Below are 22,612 nucleotides of genomic sequence, written 5' to 3' on the forward strand. Positions count from 1 at the left end.
CTTTAGCCAAGAATGACAAGTGAATAAAAATGTCCTCCAGACTCCTGGCTGACTCAGTCAGTAGAGCATGCAACTCTTGATCTTAGGGTTGTGAGTTTGAGCCCCATGTTGGGTGTAGAGGTAACTTAACGTCTTTAAAAAAAAAGTTACAATGAAATTTTACTCTTTCTATAAGTAATTTTGTAAAGAATTTAAATATTAATCATTTTCCAAATAACTGATAGTATTTAAAATGGAGTTGTCACTTTTTGAAATCCAAAAAAAAAAAACTCTTGAAAAAAATATTTCCTTTTCTGGTATCATTGCTTATGTAACCAGCTTGGGTCGGTCATAAATATGGACTATAGTTAACTTTTAAAAGTAGCACAAGGTGTTTTCAGAGTTAATTGCATAAAATGTAAAGAGCAGTTACCCAGAATCTTGGTGAAGGACATCAGAAATATATCAATATTGTCAATTGTGCTATTAAAATTAAGTAAGCCATCCTTATTAATTGATTAATTTTTAAGGTATGGCAAAGGAAAGGATATGGAATTATGCATGAAGGTAAAAAGGTTCTTCAAAGGATATTGTTTTAGAAACTTGTACACATTATTTGGTATTTTTATAGTTTTTTTTAATTTAATGAAAACAGTAAAATATTCAAAGTGGAAATTTTTTCTTATTTTTATGTTTTTTTAAATAAAGCTTTTTTTATGGGATAATTTTAGATTTAAAGAAAAACTGCAGTGATCATTTAGATGAAGTCTTTGAAAAGTTAATGTAAAAATAAGTGAAGGAATTATGATTAGGATTATTACATAAACATTGAATAAATATAATTTTTGTAAAATAAGTATGTTTACAACAAATTTTTAGTTTCTCTGTATTAGACAGATGAGACTTAAGTATATGAAATAGAAAATAGATGGCTGTCATTTACATAGATAGGATTTTTAAGTAGAAAAATGAAAAAAATCACCCAGTGATTCATTCAAACATAAAATATTAAATAAAATATTACAATGAACAATTATACATTTCAAAGTAGATTATATTGCTCAATTTTGGTAGGATTAGTTGATTGAACAAAAGATCAAATAAAATTTAATTAGTATAATCAAAATTCATTGAGGACCCATAACCTCTGTTTCTGAGAGAAGGTAAATTCCTCATTAAAGCATTTCTAACTGCATTTTTTCTTGAAAATAGTGTTCAGGAGGTAATTCAGCTATAGCTGTGGTAATAAAGTTGATCAGAAATAAACAACAGAATAGATTTTATACTAGACAGAGAACCAAATATCATTCTTAATTAATTAATTCAGATATTATTGTTCTGATGGAAGTATTTCTTCCTTTGGAACTAAGAACTTCAGACCAGCAAACCATAAGGCCACAGGTTCAGGAAAAAAAGAAAAATTGCTAATGGATCAGTAGGGGTAATATGAACAGTGTCATTCCCATTTCTACCCCTTGACTCTTGGACCTGCCAATCCTGGTCAAGACAAAGACACCACCATATATTGGATGCTGACTTGGAGCATCTACAGCCTGGAGAATCTTGCCACAGCTCACTGAAACAGTTTTCAAAAAGCCATGCCACTGGTCTATCAATTCAACTGCTTCAGGGTGCTGAGGAACATGAATAGACTAGTGAATTCCAAACGTGTAGGCCTACTGTTGCATTTCATTTACAGTGAACTGAGTTCCTTAATCAGAAACAATGCTGTGTGGATTACCATGATAGTGGATAAGTTCACAGATGGTTGTTTTGGCAGAAGCATTGTGTGTAGTGAAGGCCTATCCACACCCAGGTGGTCTATCCCAGTAAGAACAAATGGAAGTGTCCAATGTAATCACCCCACCAGCAGATAGCTGGCTGATCACCCCCAGAGACTGTCATGTCAGGAAATCAAGTTGGTCTCTGCTGCTAGCCGAATGGGTACTCAGCAGTACCTGCAGTCAGATAGGCCTTGGTGAGTGGAAGTCCATGTTTCTGACCCCTGCATAACTCCATTCCTGTCCCCATGGCCCTTTTGTTCATGAACCCATTGGGAAATGACAGGAGGGACTGGGGAAAGAGTCTGACTGGTATCCACAAAACAGATCACCCTGTCTACCTGATTTTTTAAATCTGAATCTGGTGATTCAGATGTGTCCTGAGCATTCACATAAGACATAAATATCCTCACTTTTTTAGCTCACTCAGAGATCCAGCCACATATCTCTTCCCTTGACCTCACTGTCACCAATTTTCCAATCATGTTCCTTCTAAGTCCCTACACACATACACACACACACACACACACACACAGTGACAGAGATACAGAGAGACAGACGGACAGACATAGAGAGATTATTTTCATGAATTAGCTCACATGACTGTGAGGCTGGCAAGTCTGAAATCTGCAGGGCAGGTGGCAGACCGGAAATCCAAGAAGGGCATATGGTGGAGTCTTGAGGTTGAAAGCAGTCTGGAGACAGAGTTCCTTCTCCCATGAAGGATTTTATCTTTTCTCTTAAGGCCTTCACCATATTGTATGAAGTACATCTACATGCTGGAAGGTAATTTTCTTTATTTAAAGTCTGGACTTAAATATTAATCATATCTTAAAAACATTTTCACAGAAACACCTAGACTGGTAATTTGACAAAACACCTAGGTACAATAATCTAGCGAAGTTGACACAAAATGAATCACCATGGTGATGAACTTGGATATTTCACTGAGGACATTCCCAACCAAATGATGGAGAGAAAAAAAAAAGATGGAAAATTCGCCTGATTTCTTCTTGCTGCTTATAGTAAGATGCAACTGAGAAGAGATAAATTGAAGAATGAACTGTTGGGCAAGAAGGAACCGGCACTAGATGATTTGAAAACTCTCAGCCTGTCCAGATAGTGTACTCACAAACAGAGCCAAGGGTGAGGCTAGACAATCATTTGCTAAAAACGTTAAGCAAGTGGCTCATGGATCCAAATGAAATCATCTCAGCCTAAGCCAGAAATAGAGATGCTGTTATCTAGGAAATACCTGTAATGTCCCATCTTGTCTGAAAGCTTGTACCCTATTAAGGCACTAGGGACTGACGAGACTTTTGATAATGTTATACTAGCAGAAATGCTTCCAGACTGAACTGAAAGGGACAGGGACCATACAAAATGAAGAAAGGATGTCTCCAAGGGTAGAGCTGTGGACAGAAAGGCTTGGGCCACTAGGATTTTACATATAGTAATAAAACATATGACTAACAGAAGTCAGCTGATAGAAACAAAAATCTAATCTTTAACAAACAGTAAAATGTTGGGGAATAAACAGGGAAGGATCGTTTGAAGTATTCCACAGATGACTAAAAATAAACTACTATTGCTTCCTGCCCCCAAATTAAACAAAACGCACAATGCTCATCAGGTCATTTGAATTTTGTTGAACACATGTTCATATCTGGAAATATTGCTAGCTCCTATCCATATACTTGTCTGAAAGAAAGTCATATTTGAAAGAGGACTAGAACTTCATCAGCCTGTGAATTCCATAGTATCATATTTGATAAAGCCTTCATCTGTCATTCTTTGGAAACTAAAAAGTCTGTAAATCCTTTTAGGGCAATTATTGAGGAAAAAGGCAGAATGAGGTTGTGAGTTGGATGCTTCTTGCTTCATTTATGAAAGACATCAAAGGGAGAAGAGAAAGAAACTCAGGCTAGAGATGGCCAGTTTATATGGAGTTTGGGGAGGAATATAGCTTTGAAAAGTGAATTGAACACTGTCTCTGGTCTTCAGTCTAAATTGACTGAAGGCCTAACAATATGTAGTAGACACATAGGGTTGAAAAAGCCAACTGTTCCCGTATTCTGAACCGATATTAAAACTTGCATGGCTTATTATACACATTTATTTGCTTCCTAAGTTTGGATGGTAAGAGTGATCATGGCTGTGGCCCATGTGATAGGTACATGTTTATCTCCTGGATAGCATGTCACTAGAGTTTAGATACTGAGGAATTTCCTAGAAATCTATGCAAATCCATTAAGTTTCTTATCAACCAGCAATCAACAAACAATTGATGATATAAAATGAGATAATATGTTTAATGTATGATGATTAAATGTTATAATCAAAGATTCATAATGTCAATTATCATATGTAACAGACATATAAAACTCAAACCTCTATGGCCAGAGTTCAATTCTCCTCCCTAACAGCATGTTTATTATTAACCTTCTTTTATTAATTATCCCTATCCTACTTGCCATAGCATTTCTTACACTAATTGAATGAAACGTTTTAGGTTATCTACAACTCCATAAAACCAAACATCATCAACCCTTAGGGCCTGTGACAACCTGTCATTGATGCTGTCAAATTATTCATTAAAAACCACTATGACTAGTATGTCATCAATACCCAGATTTATTATTGCACCAATCCTAGCCCTCACTTTAGCCCTAACAATATGAATTCCATTACTGTTGGGGAAGGTCATCAGAAGATGTGACCATTGGTTGACCAGTGAGCTGGACCCCAGCACTTAGAGGCTCCACATCCCCTCTCCTGTCCTTGGAATGTAGGTTTCTACTTGCCTTTTTCATCACCAGAGGCTTCTCCAAAGGCAGCATAGCCTTGAGATAATGATGAGAACACCTACACAGTATACATGACTGAACCCAGTTTGGGCCTCTTTATAAACTTTTAAGATTTGGCAGGCAGGTGCGGGGATCTATTCATCTTGTAGCCCCACAAGACAAGTCTCATATGTAAGTTCCTTTGCTTATTAAAACTGCCATCTACCAATCTGGAGTGGCCTGACTCTTCAGTCTTTCCCCGCCCTCCAAGTACAGGGGCCAGTTTCAGAGGAGCCCAGGGAAGCTGATGAGGAGCTTGTCAACCAGCAATCAGTGAGTCAGCCAGGAGACTGAAGAAATGGGCCTTGGGAATGAGACACCCATGGGAGGAAAACTCAAGTTGGCCATCAACCTCTATGTGGGGAGGGGTGACCCATATGTCAGATGCCTGTGGATCACCGCATGAGTACGAGGATGCCCCAAAAATGCCAGCCAGTCTCATGCATTTGTTGGAGGAACCACACAGAGCTCACTGTGGCAGACAAGGGAAGTGAACAGTAGCTGCAGCGAGCTGGCCTCTACTGTGGCCACTTTGGCTGGAGGCTGAAGCTCAAGTTTGAAAGTTAGAGGAAGAGCTGAGATTAGAGAAGGAAGTGGTTGTGTCCACTACTCTGCGAGCTTCGGGGCTGGCAGAGCAGATGGCAGACCAGGATCATAAGTTAGAGGCTTCAGCGCGCAGTTCTGCAAAGGTAGAAGGGTCCAAAATGCCTCAGATTAAGATCCAGGCACTTGTGACAGAGCCTGATTAGGACGCCAAGAGCTAGCAATCCCTGGGAAAGTGATGAGAATGAAGAAGAGGATGTTGTGTTGATTGAAATGCTCAATGACTTCTGACCCCTAATACAAAGGAAAATTTTAAATAGTTATTGCCCCATAACTCCTAGGAGAAAACTTGCATTCTTTCTCTGTCCCCTGAAGTTGCAAATCTTATCATGTCTTTGAAGTGTATCCTGGTTACCCAGAAGATAACCAAAATACTGCCCACAGAGACTGACAAAAGCGTGGGGTGTGGGAGGGCTTTATAAAATACAGACTGCCGTAGGATTTCCCTTGCCCCAAATCCAGTCTCCAGCCTCCACAAGATCACGAGTAAGAGTCACAAGCCATGTGAGTGGATGCCAGACTCACATCTAGAGTCTGGGAATAAAAGCTGAATGGATATAGAAAGTTGCAGAAGGTTTGTGGAAAAAGAACATTGAGAAAGGAATTTTATGTGTAGTCAAGCTATAACTGGAATGAATTTATGTAATTTAAACAGAAAAAAAGGGGAGAGTTTTAATATCAAAAGTACACTGGTGTAAAATTAAAATTTGGTTTTCTTTTCTCTTAAAAGAAAAAAGTTTTCTTAGATTATTGACCTGTTCTTCATAAAAAATTGTAAGCAAAGATCTCTTCTTTACCTTTAATGTAATCTGCCTAGAAAACACTGTGTTTTGTCTTTATCAGGTTTTGATTACTTAAGAAAACCAGGTCTTCTCTATTAAAAGAGCTAAGATTTTTTACAAATATGTAACTTTTCATGCATGTTAAATTTCATGGGAAGTATTACCAAATACAAAGTGATGCTAAACATTTTTTAGGATATATTTTGATGAAATGTTTAAAATCTCCTATGTCCTGGTATAATGGTATCAGTCATAATTTCAAAATCTGTCACAAAAATAACCAAATTCTTCTGTCAATTGCATTATAATGAACTCTTGTCACATCTTTAATCATGGCCATTTTAAGTCTTTTGTCATTTGAAGACAATTACTGTTTTACTGTTCTTGCTTTGGCAAAGTGTTGCTGCAGAAGTGCTTCATCTTCAAGGAAATTCATGGAAAAGACTGACAAGTTTTTGATAACTGAGATCAATTTGACTTCATGTGGGAGGGACAATAATAAACCTTTCAAATGCTTCCCCAAGGCTATCTGCATAGCCCCACCACTGGCTGGAGACCTGCCCCTGTTCTCCTTTCCCACATTGATAAAATGGGCCTATTACATTGGTGATATAATGTTAACAGGTGAAAATTTGCCTCTGCTGCTAGGATGAACATCTGCAAGGGAGAAGGTGGGCAATAAACCTACAAAAAATCCAAGGCCCAGGTTCCACCATCTGGTTTGGGGAGTCATCTGGTCAGTAAGATGCATGTTGTCCCCAAAGCTGTGATTGATAAAGTACAAGGTCATCCAAACCTTAAGAATGTGAAAAGGATTCAAACCTTTGTAGGGATTTTGCAGTTTGGGAGGACTTCTATCCCCCCTCCCCCCTGCCCCGGCATGCTGCCTCCATCCCTTATATGGCCTGGTAAAGAAAGGGCATTTATGGGACTGGGGATCAGAGCAGCAAGCCACCTTTGAGAAAGCAAAAATACTAGTGAGGCAGATTAAAGCTCTGGACATCTCCTAAGCAGGGCTAGATGTGTTTAAGTTAGATGTGTCTAGACACTCTGGAAGATATGGGTCAGGCACTGTGGCAGAGACAACAGAGGGGGAGAGTACACCCAGGATTTTGGTCCCAGCTCCGGAAGAGGGCAGAAGCCCAATATACCCGCATAGAGCAACAGCTTCTAGTGATGTACACAGAGCTCCTCAAGGTAGGACCTCTACACAGCAGCCAATACAGCAACCAGTGGGCTGAGCTTAGAGCAGTTTGGCTGGTGATTACTCATGAGCCTTGGTCATTAACCCTTTGTACTGACCACTGGGCTGTTCTAAAGAGATTAATCCTATGGCTTGGACAATGAGAAACTGAGGGATGGATAATCATAAAATAAGCCCATGGGGGGTCAGGATATGTGGAAAGACATCTGGGGACATCTGCAAGAGGCTGAAGCAGCCCTCCTTGTTTTCCGCGTCCCAGCTCATGAGGCACTGACGCTTCCAATCAGGAAGCTGATGTCCTACTGCAGGTGTCAGGCACGAGCTACTGACCCTTCAGTAGGTACAGCAGGTTGGGTGCCTAGAAAGAATGGCCACCATAGTGCCTCAATAAAATGGCATATTGCTAAGGATGCCAGATGGCCCTTAAAGTACTTGGTTAGTACAGTAAAAGCATGGCCTGTGTGTTCTAAACAGCACCCAAAGCAACTGCTGAAGGAACCTGAAGCCATCCACCAGAGTTCCAACCAGTGAGGGATTGTCAAATTGGTTCTATTGGCCCCTCCCTCTGAGTGAGAGTTCTAAATATGCCTTGGTTTGTGTAGATACTGCATCTGGCCTAACCCAAGCTTTCCCCTGCTGTCATATAAATCAGGCTGCCACCATTAGGGGATTAGAGAAGGTGGGTACCATGTATAGATACCCTTGTGGAAAAGATAGTGACCGGAGGTCACATTTCAAAAGCCATGATGTGTAAGACCGGGCAACAGAACATGACATTGAGTGAAGGTTCCATCTCCCCTTTAATCCACAAACAGCAATGTTAGTAGAAAGAAAAAATGGAGTATTAAAACAGCAGATTAAATTATTAACAAGTAAAACCACCTTGGCTGGGTGGACTCAAATACTGTCCTTGGCTTTAATACATTTGAATGACCAATCAGTAGGGCCCATGGCCCCATATGCCAGGATGGGGACCCCTGCCAAGACACTCAATACTGTAAAGTATGGAAGTCGTGGGAAACAGCCATTACTGAGCTACCATATTATGTCATATTCTATAGTAAGGTCAGCTAACTAGGCTATCAGGCTCATACTCCAAAATTGTTGATTTATATCCTTATTGTACTAATAAATCCCCTTATCTTCATCATCATATTACTGGCCATCATCTCAGAAACCATAATTATAATTATAATAATAAGCTCACACTGAATGAGCTTTGAAATAAATATACAAGCCATTATTCCAGTCTTAATTTAAAAATTTAATCCACAAGACATGGAAACATCTACTAATTATTGTTTTAACAAAAGCCACTGCATCAATACTTCTTACAATAGCCATTATTATTAATCTAACATATCCTGGCCAGTGAATAATTACAAAAAATTTTAATCCAACAGCATCTACCTTTATAACAATGGCCCTCATTATAAAACTTGGACTTTCCCCCTTCCACTTTTGAGTACCCACAGTTACACAAGCTATCCCATTAATATCAGGTGTAATTTTATTAACATGATAAACACTTGCATTGATATCAATTTTCATCATCCATTAATCTAATTATATTATTAACCATAGCTATTTTATCAATCATACTAGGAGGATGATGAGGAGTTAATCAAACTCAATCATGAAAAATTATAACTTATTCATCAATTGCTCACATAGGATGAATAACAGCTATTATAATTTGTAACCCGACTATAACAACCCTAACTTTATTAGCTTACATTATAATAAAACATACTATATTTATATTACTTATATATAACTTATCTACCACAATACTATTGCTCTCATAATATGAAATAAAATACCTTGATTACCATATTCATTCTTATTATTATATTAGCATTAGGAGGCCTCCCACCACTTTCAGGATTCTTACCCAAAAGAACAATTATTCAAGAAATAACAGAAAATAATAACATTATTTTGTCAACGTTAATAGCTATCATAGAACTACTTAATCTATATTCCTATATACAATTAATTTACTCCACTATTTCCATCAATGAACAATATAAAACTAAAATGACGATTGGAAAACATGAAACAACCTTTTTATCACCACTAATCATAGTTTCAACATTATTTCTCCCTTTAACACCAATATCATCAGTGCTGGGCTAGGAATTGAGTTAGTATAGACCAAGAGCCTTCAAAATCCTAAGTAAATATAATTTAATTCCTGAAAAATAGGGATTGCAAGACTTGACTCTGCATCAATTAAATGCTAATCAGACACTTTTATTAAGCTAAATCCTTTCTAGACTGGCAGGCTTTCACCCCACAAATTTTTAGTTAATAGCTCAACACCCTAGTCAGCAGGCTTCAGTCTACTCTCCCTCTGTTTAGGGGAGAGAGCCGGAAGGAGTCCAGCAGAATTGAAGCTGCAACCCTCCATGGAAATAATATTATATGACCACCTACCATATTATGAGCCTTAGGTTTTATTTTTGTACTTACAATAGGAGGTCTAACAGGGATTGTTCCGCTAATTCATCCTTGGATGTTGTTCTCCACAATACATCCTATGTAGTAGCACAGTTTTGTTATGTCTTATTGATATGAGTAGTATTTGGCCATTATAGGAGGATTTGTTCACTGATTCCCATTATTCTCATGTTATACACTCAAGTCAACCTGAGTGAAAAATCCACTTCACAATTATATTTGTAGGTGTTTACGTAACTTTCTGTAATACTTTCTTGGCTTTTCAGGAGTACCAAGATATTACTCTGATTACCCAGATGTATATATACAAGAAACACCATATCATGCTAGGTCCTTTTATCTCATTAACAGCAATAACTGAATAATTTTCATAATTTGAGAAAGATTTTCATCTAAATGAGAAGGATCAATAGAATTAACTACTTAATCTTGCATGACTTCATGGAATCCCCGCCCCCCCATATCATACATTTGAAGACACTAATAACCTACTTACATAAACTTAAAATAAGAAAAGAATCCTCCAACTGGTTTCAAGTCAGTATTATAACCACTGTGTCTTTCTCAAATGAGAAATTAGTAAAAATTACATAACTGTCAAAGTCAAATTATAGGTTCAGACCCTTTATATCTCTATGGCATATCTATTCCAGCTGAGTTTTCAAGATGCAACATGACTTATCATAGAAGGACTTTTACATTCTCATGATCATACACTTAATCATTGTTTTCCTAATTAGCTCTTTAGCCCTTTATATCATTTCCCTAATATTAACAACTAAATTAATTCACACAAGCACAATAGATATACAAGAAGTAAAACCAGTCTGAATTATCCTATCAGACATTATCTTAATCTTAATTGCCCTACCATCACTACAAATTCTTTACATAATAAATACAATCAACAACCCTTCCCTGACTATATATTGAAGGTATAAATATACCAATTATGAAGACTTATACTTCAATTGCTATATAATTCTTATATCAGACCTAAGACCAGGAAAATTATGACTACTCAAGGTGACAATTGAGTAGTTTTACCTACAGAAATAAACGAAGTATTCATTTCATCCAAAGACTTCCTACAGTCATGGGCTGTCCCCTCTTTAGGCCTAAAAACAGATGACATCCCCAGACATCTAAATTGAACAGCCAGCATATCTACATGACTGGGCTTATACTATGGACAATGTAGGTCAAACCAGTTTTATACCTATTGCTCTTGAATAGTTCCACTAAAATATTTCCAAAAATGGCCTGCATCTATACTGTCAAGTCATCAAGAAGGTAAATAGCATTAACCTTTTAAGTTAAAGACTTAGAGTTTAAACCTCTTTAATGATATGCCACAACTAGATACATCAACATAATTTATTACCATTATGTCAATAATTATAGTATTATTATATTTCAACAAAAAATTTCAAAACATTTCCATCCTTCAAACCCAGAAGTAAAAACAGTTAAAACATAAGAACATTTCACCCCTTGAAAAACAAAATAAATGCAAATATATTCCCCTCTTTCACTATTCCAACAGATTACCATTATTCTAATTATTAGATTCCCAAGCATTCTGTTTCCCACACCCAATCAGTTAATTTATAACCGTCTAATTTCTACTCAACCATGATTAATTCAACTTATATTTAAACAAATAATATCTATACACAATCATAAAGGACAAATTTGAACCCTAATACTTACATCATTTATTTATCAGCTCAACAAACCTATTAGGCCTTCTACCACACTCATTTACACCTACCACACACCTCTCAATACATTTAGGAATGGCTATCCCTCTATGATGAGCAGGAACAGTAAATACTGACCTCCACTACAAAACAAAAGCATCCTTGGTTTATTCCCTACCCCAAGGAATACCTATTCTACTTATTCCTGTACTAGTTATTGAAATCATTAGCCTGTTTAGTCAACCAATAGTCTGACCATATGATTAACAGCTAACATTACTGCCAGATATCTAATTCACCTAACTGGGCTAGCAACCCTAGCCATTTTATCATATTTATTATTCTTATCCCACTTACTATCTGTAAATTCACAGTAGCCTTAACTCAAGCTTGTGTATTTATTTTACTTACATGATAATACTTAAAGATACTTAAAGATTCACAAATGTATGCATATCAGATGGTAAATCCCAGTCCTCTCTGGGAGCCCTCTCTGTTCTTCTCATAACTTCTGGTCCAGTAATATGATTCCATTTTAACCCAATATTCCTATTATCCTTAGCCAATGTACTAACCATATACCAGTAGTGACAGGACATCATTCAAGAAAGTACATTTCAAGGCCATCACACACCAACTGTCCAAAAAAGACTATGCAATGGAATGATCCTATTTATTATTTCAGAAGTCTTTTTTACTGGTTTCTTCTGAGCTTTTTATCTTTCAAGGTTAGCCCTGAAACCTGAATTAGGTGGTTGTTGACCACTCACCTCTAAATCACCTAGAAGTATCACTTCTTAGTACTTCAGTTCTATTACTTTCTAGAGTCTCCATTACTTGAGCTCAACACAGGCTAAAAGAAGGAAATTGAAAATGTATCTTCCAAGCCCTCTTTGTTACAGTTTTCCTAGGAATTTATTTTACATTACTATAAGCCTCGGAATATTATGAAACATCATTTACCATTTGAGATGGAGTTTATGGCTCACCATTCTTTATAGCCAGGCTTAGGCAGATTGTACGTAATTATCAGTTCTACTTGTGTCATTGTCTGCTTTATACGTCAACTAAAGTTCCATTTTACATCTAATTACCATTTTGTATTTGAAACAGCTGCCTGGTACTACATTTCACAGACCTATGTGTCTCTATCTATTGATGAGGATCTTATTCTCTCAGTATTAAGTAGTAAAATTGACTTCCAATCAATTCGTTTCTGTATAACCTGAAAGGATTAACAAACCTCATACTGACACTATTTACCAATACACTATTAACATCATTACTTATATTTATTGCATTCTGATTTCCTCAACTAAATGACCATTGACTATGCAGAAAAATCAAGCCCATACGAATGTGGATTTGACCCCATAGTATCAACACACCCACCCGTCTCCACACAATTTTTCTTAGTAGCCATTCCATTTCTATCATTTGATCTAGATATTGCCTTCTTCCTACCCCTACCCTGAGCATCCCAAACAACCTAAAATTTATACTTATTATGATGGTAGTTCTGATTTTTTTGTTAGTTCTGATTTTATTACTAGCCATAAATTTAGCTTATGACTTCAAACAGGATTAGAATGAATATGATAATTAAATTAAAGCAGGTAATTTTGGCTCATTAAATTATGATTAATTTCATAACTATCAAATTTTTTAGTTTTTAATATTATTTTAGCATTTGCAGTATCCATTGATCCCACTTATGCATAGAAGGTGTAATATTATCATTATTCATTATAGCAACCGTAATAATGCTAAACATTCACTTTACATTAGCTAACATAACGCCTATTATCTTATTAGCATTCACAGCCTATGAGGCTGCACTAGGACTGTCATTACCAGTTACACTATCCAATATCTATGGTATTGACTTAGCACAAAATCTTAACCTTCTTCCATGCTAAAAATTATTATTCAAACCATAACACTAATGTCATTAACATGATTATCAAAAAATAACATAATCTGAATTAATATAGCAACTTATAGCCTATTAATCAGCTTTATCAACTTATTCTCCTGAATCAACTTAATGATAATAGCCTTTTCACTAATCTTCTGACTCTCCATCAGCATCTCTGCTAACATTAACAACATGACTTCTCCCATTACTACTTACAGCCAGCCAATGTCATCTGTCCAAAGAATCACTAACCTGAAAAAAATTATATATACAATACTAATTACATTATTTTTTTTATTATGTTCAGTTAGCCACTGTATAGTACATCATTAGTTTTTGATGTAGTGTTCAATGATTCATTAGTTACGTATATTACAAATATTCTTAATTATGACTTTCACTGCTAAAGAATTGGTCCTATTTTACATTTTATTCAAAGCAACATTAGTCCCGACCCTAACATTATTACCAACTAAAGAAATCAGACAGAACGATTAAATGAAAGACTTTATTTCTTATTTTATATATAGTAGGATCACCTCCACTTCTCATCATGTTAATTTTAATCCAAAATCATATAAGTTCATTATATTTTCCAATACTTCAATTTGAAACCAAACAATACTCAGTTCTTGATTCAACATTTTCCTATGACTGGCATGCATATTAGTATTTTTGTAAAAATATATCTTTATGGTTTGCACCGCTGATTACCAAGAGCACATGTAGAAGCCCCAATTGCTGGATCCATAGTATTTGCAGCCATACCACTCAAACTAGGTGGCCATGGTACACTACAAATTAAAATACTAAACCCCTTAACAAATTACATGCCTTACCCTTTCCTTGTATTTTCCTGGTGAGGAACAATTACAACCAGCTTCATCTATTTACATTAAACAGACTTAAAATCACTCATTGCATAGTTCTCTGTCAGCCATGTAGCACTAGGGATTGTAGCCATTCTCACCCATGAAGTTACATAGGAGCTACAGTCCTGATAACTGCCCATGGCCTTACATCATCAGTACTATTTGTCTAGAAAATTCAAACTATGAATTAATTCACAACCAAACTGTAATTCTAGCTCATGAACTGCAGATACTCCTTCCACTAATAGCAGCATGATGACCACTAGCAAGCCTTACCAACTTAGCTTTACCTCCAACATCAATTTAATTGGAAAACTATTCATATTAATACCATCATTCTCGAACATTACTATCATCCTAATAGGAATCAATCTTGTGATTACTGCCCTATATTCCCTTTATATATTAATCACAAAGCAAATAAACATTTTATATCAATAACATTAAGCTATCATTTACACAAGAATATGCCCTCATAACCTTACATTTGTTACCCCTTCCACTTTTATCACTTAATCCTTTTTGGGAACTATAAACCATAGAGTTAACTAAAAACATTAGATTCTGAATCTAACAATAAAAATTTATAGAAGTTATTTTATCAAGAAGTATGCAAGAACCGCTAAGTCATGCCTCCATATATAATAATATGGCTTTTTCAAGCTTTTAACCAATAGACGTATTCCACTGGTCTTAGGAACCAAAAAATGCGTGCAACTCTAAATTAAACTAATAAATCTATTCACCCCTTCTCTACTAACTTTACTATTTATGTTAATTTTACCAATCATAGTAACCACCTCTAATATCTGCGACAATCTATATCCATACTATGTAAAACCTATCATTTCATATGCCTTCATCACCAGCTTAATTCCCACAATATTCATTTACTCATGCCAAGAAATAATCCAAACTGTTACTGAATAAATTCAAACCCTAAAACTACCACTTAGCTTTAAATTAGACTATTTCTCTGTAATATGTATATCAGTAGCACTTTTTGTTACATGGTCAATTATAGAGTTCTCAACATGATATATACATTCAGACTCCAACATTAACCAATTTTTCAAATACCTACTTATATTCTTTATGACTATACTAATCTCAGTCCCTGCAAACAATCTTTTCCAGCTTTTCATCAGATGGGAAGGAGTAGGAATATATCATTTCTATTAATCAGGTGATGCTATGGGCCAAGTTGATGCAAACCCTGCTGCCCTCCAAGCAATCCTATACAACTGTGTTGGAGATACTGGATTATTAGACCAATAGCATGACTTCTGTTTAATTTAAATTCATGAGACTTTCAACTAAGTTTTATATCCAACCTCAATCATGTTAATCATCCTTGAATTGGACTTTTTTTAGCCAAAACTGGCAAATCCACCCAATTTGGCCCTCACCCTTGACTTTCCTCAGCCACAGAAGGCCGGACATCCGTCTCAGCCCTACTTCTTCATTCAAGTACAATAGTTGTAGCAGGTGTCTTCTTACTAATCCATTTCCAGCCAGATAGAAAATAACAAAGCCATTCAAACCCCAACACTGCCTAGAAGCTGTCACCATGCTATTTACAGCAATCTGTTCTCTTACTCAAAATAAGGTTTAAAAAATAGTTGCTTTCTCTACTTGAAGTCAATTAGGCTTAATAATACTGACTATAGGCATTAACCAACTATATTTAGCATTTCTTCACATCCAAAGACATGTGTTCTTCAAAGCTATGCTGTTTTATGTTTTGGGTCCATTATAAAAAACCTAAATGATGAACAAGACATCTGATAAAAAATTTATTTAAATCTGGCAGCAATAGGTAGCATGATGAATAGGTATACCTATAGGAATAGGTAGACTTAATATCACCATTACATTCAGGGTTTTTTAGTGCCAGAATTTTTAAAATGCCAGAATGAACCAATAATATTAATAAAAATAGGATGATTTGATCATGCAAACATTGTAATGGTAAAATATAAAAATGGCTCTATATATTTAGACATCAGAAGTATCCTGTATCTTTGATGACAATTGATTATTTTCAATGAATTGTATTGAAAATAGAATTTTAGTTTGCATCCTGTCCTCACCTACACACTGAGGTGGAGAACTCCATTTTCCCATGTAGCACATTATCCCATCTTCAGATATCCTGAAACCATCTTCACAAATATAACTTAATTTAGTGCCATGTGCATAAAGCCTGAGTTTAAATGTTTGTTTCCTTTCTTCTGAAGAACTAGATGCTTTCACGATTCCATGTTCTATATGAGATGGTTGAGAACATGGAATGTTTTCTTTTTTTTTTTTTTAAGATTTTTTATTTATTTATTTGAGAGAGAGAGAATGAGAGAGAGCACATGAGAGGGGGGAGGGTCAGAGGGAGAAGCAGACTCCCTGCCGAGCAGGGAGCCCGATGCGGGACTCGATCCAGGGACTCCAGGATCATGACCTGAGCCGAAGGCAGTCACTTAACCAACTGAGCCACCCAGGCGCCCCAACATGGAATGTTTTCTATATGAAGAACAGAGATCAAAGAGTCAAGCACCAATACAATGCTTACATTGAAAAATACAATCAAATACTACTTGGGATTTTAAAATAAGGACAATGTGAATAAATTAAATCATTTAAAACTGAAATATTTGCAACTTGCAAGGATATATGTCTCCATAATATCTATGCTGCTATTCTCTGAGTTTCAATATGTCCCTTCATTCTTGTCTTGCTCATCATAAGGAGTAAAAAAATAGACATAAAAGGAAATTTTATCTCATGTCTACATAGTAACCCAAAGTTTTTGTCTGTGTTCATTTCATAGAAGCAGTGAAAGAATGCTGATTGATTTGTGTACCTAGATTGTAATTTACTGTTTCAAGATAAAGTGGAATATAGAGAAAGGCTTCCTCTTGTTCATTTACAGAAAGCACAGGGGAGTGTTAACCTCATTTGAAAGAACATCATAAAGCAAGTTATGCACTACTAACCAACACAGCGTGGTATTGACTGCTGTCTTCCATCTTTGATTATGGGTGTTGGGTAGGGGAAGTATACCATGAGCCTGGAACATTGTGTTGTGCTATAAAGAAAAGAAATGTGGTGAGCACTGTGTATTGTGTAAGACTGATGAATCACAGTCCTGTACCCCTGAAACAAATAATACAGCATAGGGGTACCTGGGTGGCTCAGATGGTTGGGCGTCTGCCTTCGGCTCAGGTCGTGATCCCTGGGGTCCTGGGATCGAGCGCCTCATCAGGCTCCCTGCTCAGTGGGAGGCCTGCTTCTCCCTCTCCCTCTACTGCTCCCCCTGCTTGTGCTATGTTGCTCTCTCTGTCAAATAAATAAATAAAATCTTAATAATAATAATAATAATACAGTATATGTTAATAATAATAAAAATAATTTTAAAAAAGAAATGCTCAAAGAAATGGGGATATAACAAAGCAATCAGGGGCTAGTTGCAAGAAGCACTCACTAGCCAAATTTGGCATAACTTAAGCTTCAAAGAATAATACTATAATTGATTATTACAAATTGAATAAAAATTCATTAATCCACACTGATACAATATTTTTCAAAAAGAAAGAAAAGAATCTTTAATGCCATCATAGAAGGTCACCATTACATCAAGTCCTCACTCCAAAAATTGGAAATTAAAGAGCAAAAATAAACATTTATTAAATCTTGTTAGGTGAAAATTTTAAAAATATTTGGTACATTAACACTCATCCTTACACAAGAATGACAATGAGTAAGTGCAGAAAAATTATAGAATTGATCTTTAAAAATCACTACTTTGCAGCCAACAATGCAATAGTTGGTTATACGCTATATACTAATTGTAGGTTAAGTGTTATAAACAGATTCCATAAGCATTACGTGAAAGGTTTGGACAAATAATATATACACCAATGTTAATATTGACAGCAAAGATAACTTGCCATTTAAGTGTGAGAAAACTGGCTGTCATTTGTGAGTCAAATTTAGATAAATGATTCTATTGGTGATAGCCAGGTTTCTCATCCATTTTTTCCCCAAATTTTTATTTAAATTCTAATTAGTCAACATGCTTAGAGTGCCACCTGATTTGATGCAATATGAACAAGATAACACCATAAAATTTTTTTACCTTAATTATTTATATCCTTATTTTCATCTTAAAGTTTTCATGCTTTCATAGAAATTTAAAATGCTTATAGTCAAATGATTTTAACTAATTATGTAATGTGAAATGTATGAACATAAAACTCCTATTTCAGACTCTTGTCATTGAATGTTTCCAAAACCCTCAATACCAGCAAAATCATGAAAATGTTTTCAGATCTGATGATCATCACAAAGAAGTTTTCATAGGTCTCAACATGTATTATCTTAGTTTTTAATATATCTTTATTCTAAACTAATATATTCTCGTGGTCCAAAGGTGATATATGCTAAAGATAGAAAAAAAATGGAGAATACTGTTGAGTATTAAGGAATTAAATACCAACTCTGACCACTAATTTCTAACTATAGCTAACCATAGCTTTTGTAAATATTCTATTGTACTTCTGCTGACCTTGTTCTGTAAACATTCAGTGTTCAAAGCATGGGGTATGTGTGTATGTGTTTGTGTTTACACTTGATTTTGGATTTTTTGGTCACTTTTCATGTCATGTTATTATAGTTATACACACAATTAGATTCTACTTTCTCTTTATGATTTAATTTTTATGTGTGGTAGAGAGTCATCTTGTAGGAGATCATGCATTTCATCATTTTTTTGGTATATACATCTATTGATAAGCAAAAGTAAGTGATAACTACTTACGTCATATTACTAACATAGATATGACATAGTTAGGTTTTATGTGTTTTTGAAATGATATTATTTTGAAGATGGAGAAAAGCATTTTCTCCCATTTCTGCTGAAACAGGGTCTCAGGAAGCCTCAGAAGTCATGGAGGGAGCTTTGAGAAAGTTAGGAAAAAGATGGATAGAAGCAGGCCCTGAAGTGATTGAACCTAATTTCTTGCCATAGATATTTTATGAATAGGACACATAGCATTTTGGTTTGTCAATTTTTAATGTGGTGCTTTTTTTTTTAAAGATTTTTATTTATTTGAGAGGGGGAGAGAGAGTGCACATGAGTGGTGGGGGGAGGGGCAGAGGGAGAAGGAGAAGTAGATTCCCCGCTGAGCAGAGAGCCTGAGGCGGGACTAAATCCCACACCCTGAGGTCACACCCATCCCACTGAGCTACCCAGGCACCCCTAATGTGGTGCTTTTAAGAAGTGATTCATTTGTTTTTGTGCCAATACCATGCTGTCTTGATGATCACAGCTTTGTAATATAGCTTTGGTTTTCTTTTTCAACAATCCCCTGGTGATTCAGGGTCTTTTCTGGTTCCATACAAATTTTAGGATTGTTTGTTCCAGCTCTGTGAAAAATGTCAATGCTATTTTGATAGGGATTGCATTGAATGTGTAGATTTCTCTGGGCAGCATAGACATTTTCACAATGTTCATTCTTCCAATCCATGAGCATGGAATATTTTTTCATCTCTTTGTGTCTTCCTCAATTTCTTTCATAAGTGTTCTGTAGTTTCTAGAGTATAGATCCTTTACCTCTTTGGTTAGGTTTATTCCTAGGTATTTTATGGTTTTTGGTGCTATTATAAATGGAATCAATTCCTTAATTTCTCTATCTTCACTCACATTGTTAATATATAGAAATGCAACTGTGCATTGATTTTGTATCCTGCCACATTGCTGAATTGCTGTATGAGTTCTAGTAATTTGGAGGTGGAGTCTTTTGGGTTTTCCACATAAAGTATCATGTCATCTGCAAAGAGAGAAAATTTGACTTCTTCTTTGCCAATTTGAATGCCTTTTATTTCTTTTTGTTGTCTGATTGCTGAGGCTAGGATTTCTAGTACCATGTTGAACAAAAGTGGTGAGAGTGGGCATCCCTGTAATGTTCCTGACCTTAAGGGAAAAGCTCTCAGTTTTTTCCCATTGAGAATATTTGCTGTGGGCTTTTCATAGATGGCTTTTATGATATTGAGGTATGTTCCTTCTGTCCCTATATTTTGAAGAGTTTTAATCAGGAAAGGATATTGTATTTTGTCAAATACTTTTTCTGCATCAAGTGAGAGGATCATATGGTTCTTGTATCTTTTCTTATAAATGTGATCTATCACATTGATTGATTTGCAAATGTTGAACCACCCTTGCATCCCAGGAATAAACCCCACCTGGTCATGGTGAATAATCCTTTTAATGTACTGTTGGATCCTATTATCTAGGATTTTGTTGAGTATTTTGGCATCCAAGTTCATCAGGGATATTGGTCTGTAGTTCTCCTTTTTGATGGGGTCTTTGTCTGGTTTGGGGATCAGGGTAATGTTGGCCTCATAGAACGAGTTTGGAAGTTTTCCTTCCATTTCTATTTTTTGAAACAGCTTCAATAGAATAGGTATGATTTCTTCTTTAAATGTTTGGTAGAATTCCCCTGGGAAGTCATCTGGCCCTGGACTCAGTGGAACAGAATAGAGACCCCAGAAATGGACCCTCAACTCTATGGTCAACTAATCTTTGACAAATCAAGAAAGAATATCCAATGGAACAGAGACAGTCTCTTCAATAAATGGTGCTGGGAAAATTGGACAGCCACATGCAGAAGAATGAAACTGGACCATTCTCTTACATCATACACAAAGATAAGCTCAAAATGGGTGAAAGACCTCGATGTGAGACAGGAATCCATCAAAATCCTAGAGGAGAACATAGGCAGTAACCTCTTCAACATTGGCCACAGCAACCTCTTTCAAGACATGTCTCTAAAGGCAAGGGAAACAAAAGCAAAAATGAACTTTTGGGACTTCATCAAGATAAAAAGCTTTTGCACAGCAAAGGAAACAGTCAACAAAACTAAAAGGCAACCCAGAGAATGGGAGAAGATATTTACAAACGACATTACAGATAAAGGGCTGGTATCCCAGATCTATAAAGAACTTCTCAAACTCAACACCCAAAAAACAAATAATTCAGTCAATAAATGGCCAGAAGACATGAACAGACACTTCTCCAAAGAAGACATACAAATGGCTAACAGACACATGAAAAAAATGTTCAACATCACTAGCCATCATGGAAATCCAAATCAAAACCACAATGAGATACCACCTTACACCAGTTAGAATGGCAAAAATTGAGACAGGAAACAACAAGTGTTGGCAAGGATGTGGAGAAAGGGGAACCCTCCTACATTGGTGGGAATGTAAGCTGGTACAGCCACTCTGGAAAACAGTATGAAGGTTCCTCAAGATGTTAAAAATAGAGCTACCCTGTGACCTAGCAATTGCACTACTAGGTATTTACCCCAAAGACACAGATGTAGTGAAAAGAAGGGGCACATGCACCCCAATGTTCATAGCAGCAATGTCTACGATAGCCAAACTGTGGAAGGAGCCGAGATGCCCTTCAACAGGTGAATGGATAAAGATGTGATTCAGGTATACAATGGAATATTATGGAACTGGAGGGGATTATGCTAAGTGAAATAAGTCAAGCAGAAAAAGACAATTATCATATGTTTTCATTCATATGTGGAACATAAGGAATAGCACGGGGGACCACAGGGAGGGGAGGGAAAACTGAATGGGAAGAAATCAGAGAGGGAGACAAACCATGGGAGACTCTGGACTCCAGGAACCAAACTGAGGGTTACAGAAAGGAGAGAGGTGGGGGGATGGGGTAGCCGGGTGATGGGTAGTGAGGAGGGCACATGTGGTGATGAGCCCTGGGTGTTAGACACAACTAATGAATCATTGAACACTACATCAAAAACTAATGATGTACTATATGCTGGCTAATTGAACATAATAAAAAAATAAGAATAATTAAATTTAAAAATAAAAATATCAGATAGATTCAAATGAGCGTATAACATCCTGTAAATGCATGCTCCTAGCATACATACCTTTCAATAATTATCTGCTAGGGTACCAGTGGTCTAAACTATCAAGGAAAAAACTGATTTATTTTTATCCTTTTTATTTATTCATTAAATATTTTAATGTAATATTTTTCCAACTTTACGAAGATATAATTGACAAATAACATTCTGTAAACTCAAGTTGTAAAACATGATGATTTGATACACAGATACAGTGCTAAATGATTACCATAAGATTAATTAACATCTCTATCACTTCACATAATTCCCATTTTTGTGTGTGTGGTGAGAACATTTATGATCTACTCTCTTAACAACTTTCAAATATATAACACAGTTTTGTTAACTAAAATCATCATCATACTGTACATTAAACTCCCAGAACCTAATCATCTTATACCTGAAGTTTGTACCCTTTGACGAACATCTCTCCATTCCTTGGATTTATTTTTTAATGGAGCATATGTGAGACCTGGTTAAAAAGGTACACATGTATCCATTCAATAGACCCTAACTGAGTG

The 22,612-nt window shown here is 36.0% G+C and overlaps 1 pseudogene; it reads left to right on the forward strand.

Annotated features, from left to right (window-relative positions):
• The first annotated feature begins 1,919 nt into the window (after positions 1–1,919).
• LOC118014337 lies at positions 1,920–10,158 on the forward strand (annotated as a pseudogene).
• Positions 10,159–22,612: the final 12,454 nt, after the last annotated feature.

Source organism: Mirounga leonina, unplaced genomic scaffold, assembly GCF_011800145.1.
Source record: "Mirounga leonina isolate KUSES-001 unplaced genomic scaffold, KU_Mleo_1.0 Mir_154, whole genome shotgun sequence".
Taxonomy (NCBI): Eukaryota; Metazoa; Chordata; class Mammalia; order Carnivora; family Phocidae; genus Mirounga; species Mirounga leonina.